Raw genomic sequence first — 8,070 nt, 5'->3', positions numbered from 1 at the left:
TGCTGCCTCCTTCCTTTCTGTTTTTGCTGTTTGCAAAGTTTCATATATCCACGGTGGCCTTGGAGACTTGGGTCAGCAACAAAGCCTAAGTGCTGCTTGTGTGCACAATCCACTGTAATTCTGATGCATACAATTATTGAAGAATACATTTGTTTATCTTAGAGAATATAGGCTACAGTGCAGTGATGAGTTATAGTAGGCCAACTTGGAGTGAATATACACACACAGGGGACATTATCTCTCGTAAAGTCTCTCGTAGCCCACTCCGTAGCTGCGTGATAGTAGGCCTACGCACACTGCTGTGCACACCTGCAGACGCTACTGGCCGGAGAATGGAGTGGTGTTTCTCCACAGCTGAGTAATGGCCTGCAGGTTTATTCTGGTAGTGGTTGCAGTAATTCTGACGTTATGCACAAGCAGCTGGTGTAGGCTACTATAGAACCTTTGGCAGCACAAGCAGCTGGTGTAGGCTACTATAGAACCTTTGGCAGCACAAACAGCCACGTAAATAGTAGCACGTCTTCTTTTCTCGGTTAAGGTCAGCAAGATATAGCTTTGTAAACAACACAAATGTGTCAGCACGATATAGCTTTGTAAACAACACAAATGTTTCTTTTTTCCTTTTGTTTCTTTTTTTAACAGCACAATCAGCACAAACTATTAGGACTACGATTGGGCATTGATGAAGGGGGGGGGGGTGCTGCTGGGTGATGTCTAGCATACGCTACAACTTCTGAGCAACTTCTGCACACACACGTTTCTTTAAATGGCACAAATCAGCACGCACGTAGCCAAAGCTATCACAACTATTTTGAGGAGATTTGGACACTGAGCTGGATGACGTCACACCTGTAACAAAGCGTGATAACTTTAAAAACATAGCTACACAAATGTTATTTTTAACGGCACAAACGATTGAGACCATTTTGGAAAGATTTCGACATTGATGGGGGGCTGAGTGACGTCACACGTGTAACAAATAGCGTGGAATATCTTAAAAAATATAGTAGCACAAATGTTACTTTTAACGGCACAAATGAGCACAAACGTAGCACAAACTATTGAGACTATTTTGGGGAAATTTGGACAAGTATGGGGGGCTGAGTGACGTCACTGGCCAGAAAAATGTAAAGTTTAATTACTTAAAACCCTTAACAGCACAAACGATAATTTTTATGGCACAAACCGGCACAAACGTAGCACAAACGAATAGCAGTGTTTTTAAAAATTTTTGAGTAACATGGGGGGCCAGCTTCACGCAGGTTGTGGGAAACACTGCCTTCCATTATCAAACCCTTCATCTTATCCACAACAAATAAATAGTCCTGTAGAATCAAGTATTGTTAGAATACTGTTGGGTTGTGGAGGTTAGCACACTATAACGTTACAGCACAGGGTAATCCTAATTTTATGGATCAAATTTATTCCAATCTAACTCAAAAGTTTTGAACAACACAAAGGTTTTATCCAGATCAAAACCAAGAATAGATTATGTGATCTAATCCAATTTCAGGATCCTTGTTTCCTTTTGAACAACCCATTTTCAAGATTTGATCCAATCCGATAGCCGAAATCCGGTAACTGAAATCCGATAACCGAAATCCGATCACATTTCTTTTGAACAATTGTGCCCAAACAATCAAAGCATATGTAAAACTAAAAAGCTATGCTACCTCATGTTCGTTTTGCTCGGACCCCGTAAATCACCGCTTGCGGTTATATTTATATTTACATCTGTATGTGTACATGTATGTTTATGCTTACGGTTGTATGTGTATAGGTGTATGCCAATTCTTTCTTCTGATTGGTGTTTTGTGTGTTGTGCTGTCTCCGTCTGAAGATCCATCTGAGAGACACTCTGCTTTTCGCCTCTCACATCAGGTTTCCATCTGCTACTCCTTGTTGTTTTATGGATCTTCCATTCAGTGTGCGGAGAATGTGAAATCAGCGAGGAACTCCAGCTGTTCTTAGACCATCTCCATCATAATTCAACATCACAGATACATACCTATAGCTCCCTGGAGACATTCAGGAAGAAATAACAATCGCCGACAGAGAGAGAGAGAGAGAGAGAGAGAGAGAGAGAGAGGATGTCAACAGTGCATACATTAGTCTAACAATAACATTAGTGCAAACCTTATGTTTAAATGTTCTGCTTTGGCAATGCAAAAAAACTAATATTTGTCTTGCTAGTAAAAGCACAATTGAATTGAGAATTCTGAGAGAGCGAGAGAGAGAGATAGAGAGAGAGAGAGAGAGAGAGAAAGAGAGAGAGAGAGATGTTGACTGGGGGATCTGATGGTTCACAAAAGGTAGACATGAAGAACCAGTCTGTGGGCCCAAAGGAGACAGCAGGGACATGGGCTTCGGCCTGTTGTACTGGGTGATGTTTCTGAATGAAAGAACCCAGAAGTATCCCTATTGTAATTGAGCTGATTGAATTCTCTTAGTAGCACAGAAATGTGCTTCAGTGCGGTTTTCTTATCTCTCCTTTAGCACAGGGTGAACCAGACCATCTTTCTCAGAAGGACAGGAGATAATGCTGTCCCAGAACCCCTTGCAGGAGCGACATTTAAAGACCAACATCAATAATATGCACTATCACATAATTACGTATATCCTGTAGACCAACATCAATAATACACGCTATCGCATAATTACATAGCCTAGTGTAAATACAGTCAGATTCTCGTAGCACTGCAGTTGTTTTTTCCCTCTAAGTCCCTATAAACTCTCCCTCTCATCCTTCCCTGGAGAAAGATGTACAAATGACGTGATTAGAAAAAGACGGTAAAACTTCACTTGACAGTATCGACATAAGAGTGACATGACACTGTCATGACACATGAACCCTAACCCTAATTCTAACCTTTAACCCTAATCCTAACCCTAACTCTAACCCAAAACCTAACCCTAATGCTAACCCTAACTTGTTATGACAAAAACCAAATGACACTTAATGACAGAAGCGTTATGTCATAAGCGTTTATGACTTGTTTATGACACGTTCATGACAGTGTCATGTCACTCTTATGTCGACACTGTCAAGTAAAGTGTAACCAAAAAGACTTACAAGCTCTTTGAGTATTTATTCTGACATGCTTGAAATCAATACATAAAGTTAACTTCTTTTGACTATTTGACAAAACCACAGTTCACAGATAACACGTCCACACTGTGGTACTGATGACGGTGGCTAGGATGACTTTCCTCCAAAACCCTCATATGTCTTGACAAAAATACCAAGAAGCTGTGACAACACATTCACACCGCGGTGCCCAACGTTGTCATGTGAGGGACGTCACATCCTCAGAGGGTTCAACACACCAATCTGCTATGCTGTGATCTGCATTTACAGGGAGTGTCAGGACTCTTTTAGGATGTTTCAGAGGCACCCTGCTCCCTAAAGACTCCCACCCACATCGACACCATCACATTCCTGCATAGTTGTCTCCACACATATGGTTTCGCTAGTCTAAAGCGAGACTCACTGACTGGTATGCCGTTTTTGCAATGTATCCCTTTTGTGTGAGTCACTTTGGACAAAGGCGTCAGCTAAATGACATACTGTAATCCAGTAAGTTGTTTACGTTGCATTTAATCGATCATAAGTCAAGTCAAGTCAAGTCAAGTTTATTTATATAGCGCATTTCATACACAGAGGTCATTCAATGTGCTTTACATAAACAAAAAAAACATAAAGTAAACAAAGTTTTATACATACTATAGCTCCAGTAATATCATGCAGACTTAACAATTAATTAAACTTATATGTGTGTGGGTGAATTGAATTACTTAAAACGTCATGAAAAGTACAGTGGATGAACTTAAACTGTCCTATTTATAAGTAGAATATTTTCTAATTCATTCAACTGTGAACATGATTATGTTGTACACAGAGTATCCTGTAGCATTACTCCTAAATGGCTGTATGCATGTACAGTGCTGTGACTCTTCCCACTCAGCGCTGGTGTGGAGATCCCAGTGGTCCACTGCACCTCCATCATGATCCCCATCCCACCAACAGCAGCAGCAGCTGTTGCTCAGTCCTCTTGGCAGCTGAGCAGGGCTCATTCTCAGAGCTTATTTAAATTTCAGTACGTCAGTAAAATTTCATTGGGATATAAATTCTTTCATACGCATCCGTCTAAGTGTTTAAAGAGTGATTAATCTGTAATTTTCAAAGTACTAGCATCCCGAAACTTTTTTTTTGAATGTGCTGGATACAGGCGATAAGATGTCCACTGTTTAACAATCTGACATGTCCAAATGTGGGGTAGGGATCACAATGACATTCTCAATAGGATGCACTTCAGACTTAAAGTAGGTAAAAAGAGAAGGGGGGATTGTGTGCTCATTTAATGAGGCAAAGGATTTTCCTTTGAAAGAAAAAAAACCCAATCATAATGCAAAATGACATGTTTGAGTGTACATATGTGTGTATTAAGTGCGGCTGGTGTGCGGGGTTTAACTGTTTGCAGACAGACAGATACAGAGAGAGAGAGAGAGAGAGAGAGAGAAAGATAGATCGATAGATAGATAGATACATAGATAGATAGATAGATAGATAGATAGATTGAGAGAGAGAGGGTATGTGAGTTAATGCATGAAAAAATAATCTAATGTTTTCACTTGTCTTTATTATTAGGGTTGCATGAGTGTGTGCTCTCACCATCTAAATATTTGGCATCAATCCATCCATCCATCCATCTATCCACTCATCCACCCATCCAATCCACCCATCAAATCCTGTTCCTCTTTTACTCTTGTGATTCAGGGCTGCATTTTGAGCATTCCCCTCACAATGTGGAAGAGTGCTTGCATGGGTTTGATAATGGATAATGTGTCATCGTGCAAGAAAGAAAAATACTGGAGATTGTGTCTCCTTCTCATCAATCATTGATTTCCAAATGAATACATCTTAACAAGACTTATTAAAAATGAGGTCCAGTCGATCTAAAAACACTTAGTTAGACCACGCATCTTGACCAATAAGGGCTTTACGCTCCGCCTATATTGGGGTTGGTCCTTATACCATGGGAGGGGACTTCATGAAGCGCCGCTGTCACTGTATCATTGCCCAACACATTCCCGACTTGAGAGATCAAGGGACTAGGGGACACCAGAAGTTTATTATCGGTGGACTACTCAGAGGAGGTTCTGAAACCGGCTATTCTGCTTTGATAAGGTAATTAACTACACCCGGCGATGCGCTTAAACGATGCTGTAAGGGCCGGCTATGTTTTGCTGTACTCGCGTGTATGTAGTGACATATTTTAAGCATCGAAGTCATCCAACTGCCACTGACCGCGTATCGTCATTATATGATGACTTCGCGTAACAGTGTAAGGATGTATTGCTACTCGCGTCTTGTCATTTATTGTAGTGAATTGTCAAATATGAATCATCCGAGTTGTATATGTCATGTAATGCATATGCGCGGTACTGTGGTCTAGGAAAAATGTCAAGATTGCTCGCGGTTTGGGCGCTGCATGGGTCAGGGGAGAGAGCTTCATGAGCTGTGCTCAAAATCTCTGGAATGCAACCGAGGAGCGTTCTACACGATCGTAAATGTTCACGTGTGCCGGAGTATTCTGTCCAAAATTATTATGTTTACGCAATAGCAAATGATCATTCATTTTGCACCTTTACTGCATGTTACAGAATCGGTTGACTCGACATCCTTGAACCGTGACGAAGGAGCACTTCTTCATATCGTTGTATCTCAAGCCGTAGCGCGTCAGGGATCTCCAACATTGTGCGTTGGTAAATAGTTAATAACGAGCTGGATGCCGAAAGTACCCAAATAAATTGGCGACACGGTCAAATCGTTTGTTTAACAACAATTGGGTGGTGTAGAATGATAAGCAGAGGATAATGTATCATTCAAACGTTGCATCTTCTCCAACAAGTTGTCTGAAAATTGTCTCACAGCTTGGTCTGAAAAGTTCATGTTCGTCCATGATCTCATTTTCATCTCATGTCAGCGATGGCAACACGCGGTTTTACATGCATGCAGTCTAAAGATATTGTTTTGAGTTAATGGTTCTTCTGGGGACATTTGTAAAGCGGGGTAACAGTGCCACACCTATCAGTTTCATTTGCATGCGCAACTAAGTCCTGATCACCACCCAGTCTGTGCGTAAGTTGTTGCTATGGCTGGAAATATGTCTGTTAATGAAACCAATGCTCTACATTTTCATGTTAATCCATGTTGGTAATGGTTTAGCTCTTGACTTTGGTTTGCTAACTGAAAATAAATAAATGATCGATTTTCCCAGAGGATAGGCACTCAACAATTTCAGTAAGAACCGTCCATTTCATCCGTAGCCTATATTTATTGACAGTTAACTTTACCCCCCGCCCTTTGGCTTCTGGCTGCCCTGATCTAGAGAGAGAAACAGCCCATCAGTCGTATTCGGTATTCATTTTCTCGTCACCTCGATCCCCTTGCGACGTGTCCATGTTGTGCCAAGCTCTCGTTCGGCAAGAGGGTGACAAGAATTCTACGACTAGTGACTTCTCGACGCTGTTTCGTTCTACCCTTGAATAATTTGAACATTCGTTCTTTATTCTTTCCTTCTTCGCCCTGTTAAGCATTTCTCGTTGGTTGGTTTGGGGGTTCTCTGACATGTGGCTGTCTCGGGGTCTAACTGTTGCCATGGATGCCAATGAAGTACAATTCCCCCAGGTTGTTTTGCAACTGGCATCAGATAGGCCTATACAATCAGATATTGGTTTTATATTTGGATTTTTTAGTGTATTTACAAACTCGATCAGAGAGTAGTTCACTTATTTCTAGGCTTGTCACATAAACGACACTGCCTTCATACAGGCAAGTTAACGCCAGTTAACTTAGCCTGAGGAAACCCTCTGAGTTTATTTAAAATTGAATTAATGTAATTAATTTTGCGCAGGATTATTAGCCATTGACTCGCTGTCACCGAGCGCTTTAAAGGTCACGGAGGCGAGCTATGGCAGGAGATTAATAGAGTCGGTCTGATGCGTGAGCCAGGACATGCTGGCGTCCGCTCAACAATGGGCGTTTTGTGGTGATTATCACTGATGTAACCAAACGCATTTGATGTTATGAGGCCCTGCTTTGTGTCTGATATTACAGCAAATATGGCGGAGACCGATTATGAGGCATACATGGTACAGTTTGGGGTATATGGATTAGTGTGTTTTCTAAAAATGTCATTGGCTTGTTTTGTGGTACTGCCATTGGTTTGCTTTTTGTGCTGGTCAATTCTCTGTGTCCTCATTACCACACTAGTGATTGCAGAGTGCCCATATGTATCTGTGTGTGTGTGTGTGTGTGCTGGCATGTATGACCCAGTGTGTGTGTTTGTGTGTGTACAGTAGTTACTGTATGACTGTGTGTGTATGACATGCGTGTGTCTGTGGTTGTATTGTATGTATGTGATAGATAACGGGGGTGGTGTCTGTGGTTGTATTGTATGTCTGTGATAGATAACGGGGTGGTGTCAGTGTGCTCCATCACCAGCTCTCTGTGGTATGTGAACAGACAGACCAGAGACAATCGGGTGCCCCCACCCCTTGCACCCACCTCACTTCCTCACTGTACCCCTCTTGCCCCTTACCATACCCCTCTTGCCTGTATCTTGCCCCCTGTTGCCACCCCCCGTCCCCTGTATGCTCTCTTCAACTTTGTGCCCCTCCCCTCTCGTTCCCTCTACTGTCACCCCCTCGCAGTCATCACGCTTTCTATCACCTCTGACCTCTGTGCCCTCTCTATCACCTCTGACCTCTGTGCCCTCTCTATCACCTCTGACCTCTGTGCCCTCTCTCTCTTGCCCACCCATACAGTGGCCTCTCTTGCCCACCCCTACAACCCTCTCTCTCTTGCCCACCCATACAGTGCCCTCTGTCACCACCTTGGCAATCTTTGCGTACCCAATCCTCTCTGACCTCCGTGCACGCCCCCCTCCCCCCCCCCCCCCACCAGCCGCTCGTTGTCCTGTCCCCCCCCTCCGCCTCCCCTGCTGTTGTTTGTGCCGGACCTGATAGCCATGACGGCGGTCCTCTGTAGCACACCTGCTCTGCGGA

The 8,070-nt window shown here is 42.8% G+C and overlaps 1 protein-coding gene across 1 annotated transcript in view; it reads left to right on the top strand.

The window, feature by feature from the left end:
• The first annotated feature begins 5,092 nt into the window (after window positions 1–5,092).
• jupb (junction plakoglobin b) overlaps window positions 5,093–8,070 on the top strand; it is a 101,150-nt gene continuing 98,172 nt past the window's right edge. The window contains exon 1 of the mRNA XM_076267096.1: window positions 5,093–5,188. The gene's annotated coding sequence lies outside the window, so the exon portion shown is untranslated. The remainder of the gene's footprint in view (window positions 5,189–8,070) is intronic.

Source organism: Alosa pseudoharengus, unplaced genomic scaffold (assembly GCF_046254945.1).
Source record: "Alosa pseudoharengus isolate Yale_2024_CS ecotype anadromous, Long Island Sound unplaced genomic scaffold, YU_APseudo_1.1 YU_APseudo_1.1_scf_4, whole genome shotgun sequence".
In the NCBI taxonomy this organism is placed as follows: Eukaryota; Metazoa; Chordata; class Actinopteri; order Clupeiformes; family Clupeidae; genus Alosa; species Alosa pseudoharengus.
Note: the sequence above shows the minus strand (reverse complement) of the source record. Positions and strands in the feature narration are given on the sequence as shown.